The following is a 13096-nucleotide window of genomic DNA, read 5'->3' as shown; positions in this document are numbered from 1 at the left end:
CTACCCAAAAGACCACATTATTTCAGGCAACTAACCCAATCATATTTGTCATGGGACTTATATAGACTGCATAATATTTATATACTGATTTATTTATCGTATGCCTGTCCCATTAGTATATGAAATTCATCTTGGAAAGATTCTTCTCTGCCTTGGTCACAGGTATATTACCAGAGCCCAGAATGACATCTCCAGTCCCTAGAGAAGGGCATCACACTTAGTAGAGTGCAGGGGCGGTGGGAAAGAAGCGGCCCTTCAAGGAAATGGATTGACAAAGTGGCTGCAACAACGGGTTCAGGCATGGGAACAGTTGGGAGCAGGCAGTGTTTCATTGAGTTGTGCACCGGGTCACTACGAGTCTGAAGTGATTGGATGGCTCCTAAGAACAACAACAAGTATTTCCAGTATCATTTCAAAGAAGCACTTCTGACATAATGAGTACCACAGATGACCACTTGCTCCTCTCACACCACATATGTTGGCTTAGAGTTGCTCTGAAAGTCCACGTGCTATCAGCTGACTTCATGATTCTGACTGGGCAATTCAGCAATTACTAGAGCAATGAAACTAAACTGGCTGGGAGTGTGAGAAGGACATTTGAAGTGATCTAGAAACCACTATGTGAGAGGCTCCTGAACTTAGTGTGTGAGTGCCTGGATTGGGGAACATGTGTGTTTGGGTGCACATGCATATGTGTACATTTGTAGGTATGTGTAGGAGAGAAATGAACATTGTATGTAAAGCTTAGTCCATATCGGAGAGTTTTCCCAATACATTAATATAAATGTATTTTAACTTTTCCTTATGAACAGAGACTTTTGAACATATATTTAAAGTCGCCCTATTTGTCTAACAGGGTGTGGTCTCTCCTCTCTGAGGTCCCAAGTCTGGCTGTGAACACCTCTGCTCACTTTCATTCTAGATGAGTCCTTTAACTGCTTCATAAACTGGGCAGGGCTGAACTTTGAGAAGTCCCTTCTCCCTCTTTTTCTCATTTGGTGCCTGTGATAGCTTTGTTTCAACTTGGCTGGGCCAGGATCCCCATTGATTTGCTGCTTAAAACCTCGTAACCTCCCGTGATGTAACCTAACACCACGTATTCACCTACATCATTGGATTTACTATGAGCAGTCAGTCCTAAGATTAGGATGGAAAGCAACACCTTTACTTAGGTCACAACGGATGCAACTTAATGGAGGTTTTCTTGAGCATGTGACCTACTTCTGATATAAATGGATGCTGTGGAAAATCTTGCTTGCTTTTCGTTGGGTCTGGATCCTGTATTTGACTACAAACACTGGGAGCCATCAGCACAATTACGGATGTGTTGACCTTGGCTTTATTCACCTCTGCAGTTATAAGCCTGATGTGTGGTCCTTATATCCACTCGCCTTTACAGCCACCTGTCTGTTGCCTTCCAGCTGATCTTGGGCTCATCAATGCCCAGAGTTTCGTAAGTCTTAAGAGAAGCACCCAGCCTATCATCTGGCCCATGTACTTGGGACCTGCCCTGATTTGACTTGAACACTTCAATTGAGTGAACCATTTATAAAAATGGGAGTTTGAGCGTATATAGGGGTCACTGGTTTGCTTCTCTAGAGAATGCAGTCTAAGATGGTGATGTTTATCAGTCTATTCATATAGGAAAGGAGCCCTTGGTGGTGCTTGGGTTAAGCACTTCGCTTCTCAGTAGAAGATTGGGGATTTGTGTTCACTCAGGGACTCCGAGGGGGAAAGACCAGGCAGCCTACTTCTGTCAACAGCCTGCTCCTCCTAAATACCTTAGGGAGAAGTTCCACACAGAGTGGATGCGAGTCAAACATGGGTTCAATAACACCCCACAGCAACAACAACAATTCACACAGGAAGGCACAGCGTGCTGGGATGCTTTGTTTCCATTTTTTCCCTCCATGTTGTAATTAAGTGACTCAGCAAAACCTATAGCACATCCATTTCCCTATCTGCTAAGGCCATTGGTTTCTGCAGCTCTCACTTATACAACTCTGAAATCCATCACATTAAAGAACATTAGAAGAAGCTTTATTGTTGCATAGCTTCTTCATTAGAAAGGTCTCATACAGGTTTAGTCTTAAAGCTGCGAATTCCCTACCCAGGTATCAGTGAGCTGTCCGTGGTGCTAACCGCTGACAGGCTAATTCCCAGTCGTCAGATGTTCTCTTCACCAATGTTCACTTTGGAAGACGGCCTGCTGGGCTGGGTTATTTTACTGCCAGATGCACAGTTGCAGCGCAATACTTCTACCTGTGCTGCAGAGAACCCATTGCTTTTCTTGATACTCAGTTGGTAGATGAGCTCATTTGAAAGGTGAGAGTTAAGAATCAGAATTACTGAAGCTTTAAACCAAAATTTGTGTTTTGTTACTGGGCTCTTCAGGACCAAGCTTACTACAAGAAGATTATTAAATGATAATACAACAATATAAAAGAAAACTGAAAAATTTCAATAAGAATATAATTTTTTAAAGACATGTTTGTATAGCTATATATCTCCAGCCCTATCTTGATGAGCTACTAAGAATAGTTAACCCCAGCCAAGTTCTATTTTGTGACTAATATCAAATTTCATTTCTTCATCAGTGAGATTGTCAGTAATGTCCATGTTCATTAACTTAATGAAGTTGGCGACTCCACCAAATGACTTTTGCTTGTTGATCTGACATTCACCTATGGAGAAAGATAGTGAGGAAGAAAACATAGAGGCAGAGAGTGGTTGGAGTATGAACCAGCATAAGGTTTAGAGTTTATTTATAGCTCTCCTGGAATCAAAACTTTATTAATAGTAAGTTATATAAGGGAACCTCTTATTGCCCATCTGGCTGCTTTGCTGGCTGAGGCCTTGGCATGTGTGTGTGTGTGTGTGTGTGTGTGTGTGTGTATAAGAACATGTGCACATGCCCAAGAGAGAAGTAGAAATTTATATTCGTTGAACTGTGAGAGAAACAGCTTGGTTAATAGTATAAACTGAAAAATGGTGTTTTTAGCACCTATGGTGCATGTAACCCACTAATAATTTAAATGTGAGTTCTAGATATGTTGAGGTTGATGCTGAGAGAAAATGATGCTCTGTAAATGGGAAAAAGTTGGGGGCGGGTGTGGTGATGGTGAGGAGCTTCAGCTGAATAAAGCAGAGAGGGAGATAGAAGGGAGCAGCCTGAGTAGCTGGACCTGGCAGTAGAAGGATTTCATGCAGTCTAGAGTGCTGCTTCGTCCATTCAGAATGTATCGACTGGCCAGCAGGATCAAGTTAAGGAGATTTGAAAGGAGGAAACATCCTTTAGGGGCTGTGGATGGAGGAGATGAATTGTTATTTTATTTCCAAGTTTTTCAGAAGGCACAGAGAAAAAAGGTTAGAAATGCCTCATTAGGCAAGGGAGAGCTGAAGTAAAAGTATCATTACTGAAAATAATTTCCTGCATGCCTATATGTTTGATAGTTTACCTGTTGTTGTTAGGTGCTACTGAGTTGGCTCTGTCTCAGAACAACCGTGTGTACAACAGAACAACATGCCGCCTGGTTGTGAGCCCTTCTCAAAACTGCTGGCATGCATAAGCTCACTGTTGCAGCCACTGTGTTAACCAATCTTGCTGAGGATCTTCCTCCTTCTCGCTGATTCTTTACCAAACACGATTCTACAGAGACGGGTCCCTCCTGATAACATCTCCAAAGTACATGAGGTGAAGTCTTACCATCTTCACTTCTAGGGAGCGTTCTGATGTAGTTTCTTTCCAAACAGATTTTTGTTGTTCTTCCTATGGCAGTTCATGGTATATATTATATTTTTGTCAACACCACAGTTCAAAGGCATTGCCCCCCACCCCCAGTCTTATTTTGTTCATATTTCATATGTATATGAGGCAATTGAAAACACCATGGCCTGATTCAGGTGCACCTTAGTCTTCAAAGTGACATCTATGCTTTTAACACTTTAAAGAGATAGTTTGAAGATTTGCCTAGTTCACTATGTTGCTTGGTCTCTTGATATCTGCTTCCACGAGCATTGATTGTGTGTACAAATAAAATGAAATGCTTCAACCTTATCTCCAGTTATCATGATACTGCTTCTTGGTTCAGTGGTAAGGATGTTTGTTTTCTTTTTGTTGTAGTGTGATCCATGTTGAAGGCTGTACTCTTGGATCTTCATGAGTGCTCCAGTCAAGCCCTCTTCACTTACGGCAAGGAGGGTTGTTTAATTTGCAAATTGAAAGTTATTAATGAGACTTTCTCTAATCCTGATGATACACTCTTCTTCATATAATCAGCTTCTCAGGTTATATGCTCAGCATACAGATTGAATTAGTGTGGTGAAAAGATATTATCTTGTGATCCTCATGTCAATCTTGAGAAACAGGTTGTTCTTACTTTAGTGATAAGAAAATAATTAAATGACCCACTCAAAGTCTAGTGCATCCTGTCAATATGTATCTGGTACATGGACAGAAATATGTTCACTACAAACCACTTAGCAAATTACCTTCCAGTTGGCTCTAGTGCGTGGAGAACCTATGTATGTCAAAGTAGAGCCATCTCCATAAGCTTTGCTCACTGAGTATTTTGAAAGTAAATATACATGTCTTTCATTTGAAGCACACCTGAAGGGATTAGAACCTCCAATCTTGTGATTGTTGTTGCCGTTGCTGTTGTTAGGTGCTGTCAAGTTGGTTCCAACTCATAGAGACCTGATGTAAAACAACAAAACACTGCCCAGCCTTGTGCCAACACACAATGATTCTTATGTTTGAGCCCATTGTTGCAGCCACTGTGTCAATCCATCTTATTGAAGATCTTCTTTTCTGCTGCCTTGCTACTGTCCCAAGCATGATGTCCTTCTCCTGGGACTGGTCTCTCTTGACAATATGTCCAAAGTAGGTGGAATCTCACTCTCCTTGCCTCTAGGGAGATCTCGCCATACTTCTTCCAAAACAGATTTGTTTGTCCTTTTGGTAGTCCATGGTACTTTCATTTTTTCCTCTTGGCACCACGACTCAAATACATTGATTTGTCTTTGGTCTTCCTTATTCAGTGTCCAAATTACAAACGCATATGAGGCAATTGAAAATACCATGGCTTGAGTCAGGTGCACCTTAGTCCTCAAAGTAACATCCTTGCTTTCTAACTGTTGAAAGAGGTCTTGTGCAGCAGATTTACTTATTGCAAGGTATTCTTTGATCTCTTGACTGATGCTTCCATGAACATTGACTGTGGATCCAAGTGAGACAAAACCCTTGACAACTTCAATCTTTCCCCATTTATCATGATGATAACTACTGGTCCAGTTGGGAGGACCTTGGTCTTGTTTACTTTGAGTTTGTAATCCACACTGAAGGCTTTCATCATTGATCTTAAGTGCTTCGAGTTCTCCTCACTTTCAGCAAGCAAGATTGTGCCATCTGTTAATAAGCCTTCTTCCAATCCTGATGCTGCATTCTTCTGCATATCGTCAAGCTTCTCTGATAATTTTTTCAGCATACAGATTGAATGAATATGGTGAGACGATGCAACCCTATTACACACATTTCTTGATTTAGAATCCTGTTCCCACAACTGGTTCATCATTCATGTAGTGGTTCTGCATGACGACCAGGTAGTGTTCTGTGGTTCTCATTCTTCTTAAGGCTATCCATAGTTTGCTAGGATCCCCACAGTCAAAAGCCCTGGCATATATAATAAAACATATGTAAACATCTTTCTGGTATTCTTTTCTTTCGGCTGAGATCCATCTGACAAGAGCAATGGTATCCCTTGTTCCACATTCTCTTCTGAATCTGCCCTGAATCTCTGGCAGCTCCCTGTCATTGTGCTGTTGCCATCGTTATTGGATGATCTTCAGTAAATTTTACTTGCATGTGATATCCATGATATTGTTCTATAATTTGAGCATTCTGTTGGGCCACCTTTCTTTGGAATGGGTACAGATATTAATCTCTCCCAGTCAGTTGGCCACGTCTTTTAAATTTCCAGGTATAGAGAAGTGAATGCTTTCAGGACTTCATCAGCTTGTTGAATCATTTCAATTGGTATTCTATAAAACCCTGAAGTCTTATTTTGGGATAGTGTTTTCAGTGAAACTTGAGCTTTTTTTTCCTTCAGTGCCATTGGTTCTTGTTCATATGCTACTTCTTGAAATGGTTGAATGTCATTAGTTCTTTTTCGGACAGTGACCTTGTGTATTCTTTCTATCTTCTTTCAATACTTCCAGCATCATTCAATATTTTGTTACAGAATCTCTCCATAGGGCAACTTAAGGCTTGGATTTATTCTTCACTTCTTTCAGCTTAAGATAGGTTGAGTGTGTTCTTCATTTTTGCTTTTCCTAACTCTAGGTCTTTGCACATTTCATTATAATATTTTACTTTGTCTTCTCAAGCTGCCCTTTCAAATGTCCTATTTAGCTCTTTGCCTTCCTCATTTCTTCCATGTGTCTAAGCTACTCTACAATTACAAGCAAGTTTTAGAGTCTTTTTGGATATATACATTAATCTTTTCTTTTTTTCCCCTGTCTTTTTAATTATCTGCTTCCTTTATCTATGATGTGCTTGATGCCATTCCACAGCTCTTCAGATAGTGTGCCACCAGTGTTCAATGCCGCAAAACAGTTCTGTTCTTGATACTTTCTTTTAATTCAGGTGGGATACATTCAAGGTCCCATTTTGGCACCCATGGACTTGTTTTAAGTTTCTTTAGTTCCAGTCTAAACTTGCAGATGAGCAATTGGTGGTCTGTTCCACAGTCTGCCCCTGGCATTGCTTGGCTATTGATATTAAGTTTTTCCATCATCTCTTCCTACAGATGTAGTTAATTTAATTACTGTGCATTCCATCTACAAAAGTTCACACGTACAGTAGCCATTCGTGTTGTTGAAAAATGGTATTTGTGATGAAGAAGTCTTCAGTCTTGCAAAATTCTATCATCCAATATCTGGCTTTGTTTCTATCACCAAGGCCATACTGTCCACCAACTGCTTCTTTTTTATTTCCAACTTTTCCATTCCATTCACCAATAATTATTATTGCATCTCAAATGCATGTTTGATCAATTTCATACTAAATACATTCATCTAAGTCTTCAATTTCTTCATCACTAGCTTTAGTACTTCGTGGATACTTTTGAATAATAGTTGTATTAATTGGATTTCTTCAAATGAAGATAGATATGATCCCATCACAGACAGTATTGTACTTCACTACAGATCTTGAAATGTCCTTTTTGATGATGTATACAATGCTGTTTCTCATGACTATTTCATTCCCAGCATAGTACACCACACGATTTTCTGATTCCAAATGGCTAATATCTGTCCGTTTCAGCTCACAAATGCCTAGAATACTGATCTTCATTTATTCAATTTTTGAGGACTTCCAATTTTCCTACATTCATATTTCATACATTCTGAGTTCTAATTATTAATTGATGTTTACACCAGTTTCTTGTCATTTTTAGTCATGCCCTCTCAACAAATGATGGTCCTGAAGACTTTACTCCATCTATGTCGTTATGGTCGATTCTACTTTGAAAAGACATCTTTTTCTCAGTTTGACCGGTGGAGCTCACCTTCTGGCACTATCTTTGACAATGTTCTGTTTCTTTTTATAAGGTTTTCAGTATCTGAGAATGTTTTGATTCTTTCTTTAAGATTTTTCATGGTGAATTCCTCAGAAGTGGATAGCCTAGTCCGTCTTCCTGGCCTGTTCTTATTCTGTAAACTCTGCTGTAACCTTTTCAATGTGGTGACTATGCTGGCATTTGAAATATGGATGACATAGCTTCCAACATTACAGTAACACACAAGCCGCCAGAGTATGATAAACTGACAGACAAGTTGTAGTCTGATATTACAACTGAGCAATTAATAGTTAGGTATTTATACCACTTATACCATCCTCATTGCCTATGACTAACCACTATTCACTTAAGTAGGAGCTTACACTTAAGCTAACCTTAAGGTTACACTTAAGGTTCTTTGAATTTATTTTTGTGGCAATGATAAACACTTAGCAAATGTGTGAATCATCCTTCCTACTCAACACACACTAAGGAAAAGTAATTTTAAATGTTACAGGGGTCTCCTATTCCTCACATCTTACCCTCATCCCTAAATTTAGTAATAATAATTTTATTGCAGATCTACTATATACTAGGCACTTTGTAAAATCCTTAGGAGCCCTGGTGCTGTAGTGGTTACACATTGTGCTGTGATCAGCTTGATCAGCACTTTGAAGTCAACAGCTGCTCCTCAGGAGAAAGACTGAGCTTGCTACTCCTGTAAATAGTGACAGTCTCAGAAACCACAGGGGGTTGCTGTGAGTCAGCATTCATGGCAATGAGTTTGTTTGTTTGGCAAATCCTTAGTAAACATCATTTTACCTGACCTTTACAATGCTTTCAAGAAACAGATGTTACCACTATTCCCATTTTAAAATGAGAAAATTAGATCAGAATGTCTAGTAATATTACCAAGGTAAAGTTCCTAGTTAAAATAATAGCAATATTTGCTGAGTAGCTGACATGAAACTAAATCAACTGACTCAACAGCTGGTGGTTATTTTGTTTTGTAACAAGGCATCGATCTAAGCATATCTAAATTATTAGAGCACTTAATGCATTCAACCCCTTAAATAGGATATGTAAGTCCTGGTTTACTTTTGTTATTCCAACATAATTGTTAATTGTGACCCCTTTCCCATTCAAAAGTGTTGTTGTTTGAAGGATAAAGTATATGCTAACTTAAACATGCTGAAGAGGTCAAAAATCTTATTTTTTTCTCTTTTATGAATGAAAATGAGGTATAGAGAAGCTAAGTAACTTGCTTTAGGCCACCCAACTAAAAAGTAGTGGGATCAAATTCAAACCCAAGTGGTCTTATTGCTTTTCTTTGCTATCCTTATGCTCTCAATTATCTTCTTTACTTGTCTTACTATTTACCACCCCTGCTCTATAGTGTTTCCAGAAATTTCCAACAAATAATAGGCCCTATTCTGGCATTCTACTCTCATAAAAAGTTACAGTCTCAGAAACCCACAAGGGCAGTCCTAACTTGTCCTATAGAGTCACTATGACTTGGAATTGATTTGAGATGGAGAGTTTCTGGTGTCAGATCCCGGGGTAGTACAAGCTATTTTTGTCCAGGTACTGAAGAAAAGAGTGGTGCTTTGACCCCATCCAGCAGTGGCATGGAAGGAAGGCGTAGCCATCTACTTCTGCTAGATTATAGATATGGAGTACAATTTCACTGTGACAGACATGGCATGATCGTGAGTTAGAATTGACTCAATGGCAAATGGCAACAGGCTTTAAAAAATTCCTTTTATTGGACCCCCCAACTCTTTATGGACTCCCTTTGTATTCCAAACCAGCATACGGTATAAATCTCATTCCACCAGAGCCACTTTGAAGGAAAAAGGTAATTTTAAAACATCAGGCTATAAACTATAACATTTCTGGGTATTTTACATATATCATTTAATATATGCAATCCTTATAAGTACTGTGTGGGTTATATATTATTATTCTCATCATTCAGATGAGAAAAGGGAGGCCAGAGGGATTAAATAATGGGCCAAAGGTCTCTTAGTTAGAAAGTGTCGGAGTTGGAACTTGGCTCATTTCTACTGCGACCCTAAGCCCATGCACGTTGGTGGACCACATTGTCCTCTGCAACAAAATGTTTCTCAAGGTCCTGCCACAGCCCATCGACTATAACTCCTTCATTTCAATAGTAAAATTCTGTCCAATTTGAAGTTCATGTCATCCTTCTAATAGATTTGATTGGTGTAATTTGACAATAATTTATTTGCTTTTAAGCTGGGGGACTCTGGTACCTCTACTCTGTGATAATTTCAGGAATCACAAGAGTCTCAATGGAATACAGGTCCCTTCTTGGCATAGGGAGATATAATCATTGAGATAACAAAAAGATCAAAGATAGGCTTACATATAGGATATGAGCCAGGAAGGGACTCTTTTCCCATTATTCCTCCAAGTCTCCACTCAGACCATTGGGCCGGCTGACAGCTCACATATAACACATACAGTAGTTTAAAGGCTGAAATAAGTAAAACTATATCTGGTCTGAAACACAGGCTCTGCACACTATGTATGATGCCACCCAAGTCAAGTGGTATGCTGATTAACAGCGGATGATGTGTCTCCCATTTCATACTCCATTAAGGAAGGATGAGACAGGCTGGGCTTACAAATGATAATAGCATTTACTATTAACTCATTAGGTTCTGGGTATCTACTCTGTCTTTCTCTCCCTTGCTCTTCACCTCCTGTCTCTCTGAGGGCCTCACCAGCGAGTCCAAGCAGATGTTGACATGTTGGACATGCATCAGCCATTATAAGAGCACAGCTCTGTGCAGGGCTAGAGAAACACCATGTCCTTTGCAAACCCAAGGAACTAACTATGTGACTCCTCTGATTCTCCTGTGGGAGATTAGGCTCTGAGCCTCTCTCTCTGTATTCCATAATGAGGCAGCCATGCTGAGGGGGTGATCTGTATGTGGATTGCTGGAGCATAAAAGATACCATGTGGGTGGTTTGAGAGGAAAATTAAAGGGTTTTTTTTTTTTTTTGTCTCTGGCAGTTAATGAAATCAGAAAAAGTAATGGCACTCACCCAAAGCTGTGAGAAAGGAGGAAAAAAATAGAATACATTTTTTAGAAAAAAATCAAAGCAGCTCACTGAAATGTCAAAATATCTTTTCATTCAGGTTAAACAAAGGGAAGAAATAATGTGGTTTTAGTCGCATTTGTTGGCCAAAATTCTTGAGGCTGTGTTCATCCTATCTATTATTTTTACAGTAGGTTTGCCACTCAAATTGACTATGAAAACTCAACTCCTTAAAGATGTCAATGCAAGTTAAGACTGACTATAGAAATATGACATAAGGCTGAGGGGCCAGCCCCAATCCCAACTATATGAACTGTCACCCCACTAACCAGAAGAATTCACTTCAGAGGACAGCACTGAAGCTACAGCTCAGGGAGAGTGACATGTCTGACCAGAGCACATAGGAGTAAATGAAGGGGGAGGAAGAGAGTGGAGCACATCCTGGCCCACCAAGCCCTGAGGACGATATTCCTGCTCAGAGCAACCAATGCACAGAGAGGACCATAGGGCCAGCCTCACTACAAGACACTACATTCCTCACTGACCCATAGTGCTACAGAGTACAACATCAGAGACACAGTGTGGGAATTGTGCCCGATCTGACCCCCCCACACCAAGACGAAACACCAATGGCGTGCAACAGAACAGCAAGGGGAGCAGAGCAATGATGTCCCCAGGGAATACCAAAAATAGATTTGGGGGCCAGGGTGTGGCATCTCATCAGACTTGACCAGAAAACACTCCTAAAGGTCAACAAACAGCCCTGAAACTATTTATAGGCTTTTCTTTTTGTCATTGTTTTTTTGGTTGTTATTGCTGTTGTTTTGTTTTCTTTTATTGCTTTGTTTTGCTCTGTCTTGTTTTTGTGCATATTATTATCTCTGCATGACTATCTAGATAAGATAGTCCTGATAAATAATCTGGAGGAGAAAACAACTGGACCGAAGGTTCCCGGGGGAAATGGGAGAGGGGGAGGTGGGAGACAGGAAGTGGGTGTTAACACACCCAGGGACAAGGGAATAACAAGTGATCTAAAATTGATGGTGAGGAGGGTGTAGGAGGCCTGGTAAGGCTTGATCAAGGGCAATGTAACCCAGAGGAATTACCAAAACTTGAATGAAGGCCGAATATGATAGTGGGACAAGATGAAAGTAAAAGGAAATAGAGGAAAGAACTAGGATGCAAAGGGAATTTATAGAGATTTAAATACATATGTAAATATATTTATATATGATGATGGGGAAATAGATCTATGTACATATATTTATAGGCTTAGTATTAAGGTAGCAGGTGGACATTGGGCCTCTACTCAAGCACTCCCTCAACACAAGAACATTTTATTCCAATAATCAGCATTCTGTGGTGCTCACCTTCCTGCCACAATCGCTGAAGACAAAATGGGTGCATGAGCAAAAGTGGTGAAGAAAGCTGATGGTAGCCTGCTATCAAAAGATATAGCATCTGGGATCTTAAATGCTTGAAGATAAACAAGTTGCTTCTATACCTGAGAAGCAACAAAGCCCACGTGGAATAAACACACCAGCCTGTGTGATCATGAAGTATTGATAGGATCAGGTATCAGGTAGACAACTGGACATCCCCTTACAGAAAGGCTTCTGGGAGGATATGAGCCAGTCAGGGTGCAAAATACAACTTTCCTCTAGTTCTTTAATGTTCCCCCTCCCCATTATCATGACTCCAAGTCTACCTTACAAATCTGGCTAGACCAGAGCATGTAGAGGGGAACAGATAAGGAAGGACAGATAAACCCTTCAGGACCAAAGAAATGATCACAATGATCTAACTATAACCCCCTCCTAGGGGGATGGACAACAGAAAAGTAGGTGAAGAGAGATATAGGTCAGCGTAAGACATGATTAATAAATTATTAATCATTAATAAATAAATTACTTAATAAATAAATTATCAAGGGTTCCTGAGGGAGGGTGGGGGAAGGAAGGGGAAAAATGAGAAGCTGATACGAAGGGTTCAAGTAGAAAATGGGTGCATAAGCAAATGTGGTGAAGAAAGCTGCTGGTGCCCGGCTATCAAAAAGTATAGCGTCTAGGGTCTTAAAAGCTTGAAGGTAAACAAGCGGCCTAAGAAGAACACCAGCCTGTGCGATCATGAGGCATCGAAGGGATCAAGTATCAGGCATCAAAGAACAAAAAGTCATATCGTTGTGTGCTCACCTCCCTGATTCAATCGCTGAAGACAAATGGGTGCATAAGCAAATGTGGCAAAGAAAGCTGATGGTGCATGGCTATCAAAAGATATAGCATTTGGGGTCTTTTTAAAAAAATCATTTTATTAGGGGGTCATACAAGTCTTATCACAATCCATACATACATCAATTGTGTAAACTGCATTTGTACATTCATTGCTCTCATCATTCCCAAAATATTTCCTTTCCACTTAAGCCCGGCATTAGGTCCTCATTTTCCCCCTCTCTCCCCGCTCTCCCCTCC

The sequence above is a fragment of the Echinops telfairi genome, unplaced genomic scaffold (genome assembly GCF_000313985.2).
Source record: "Echinops telfairi isolate 266 unplaced genomic scaffold, ASM31398v2 ScPeMD7_9;HRSCAF=40, whole genome shotgun sequence".
In the NCBI taxonomy this organism is placed as follows: Eukaryota; Metazoa; Chordata; class Mammalia; order Afrosoricida; family Tenrecidae; genus Echinops; species Echinops telfairi.
The sequence above is the reverse complement of the archived record's forward strand: the minus strand, read 5'-3'. Positions refer to the sequence as shown.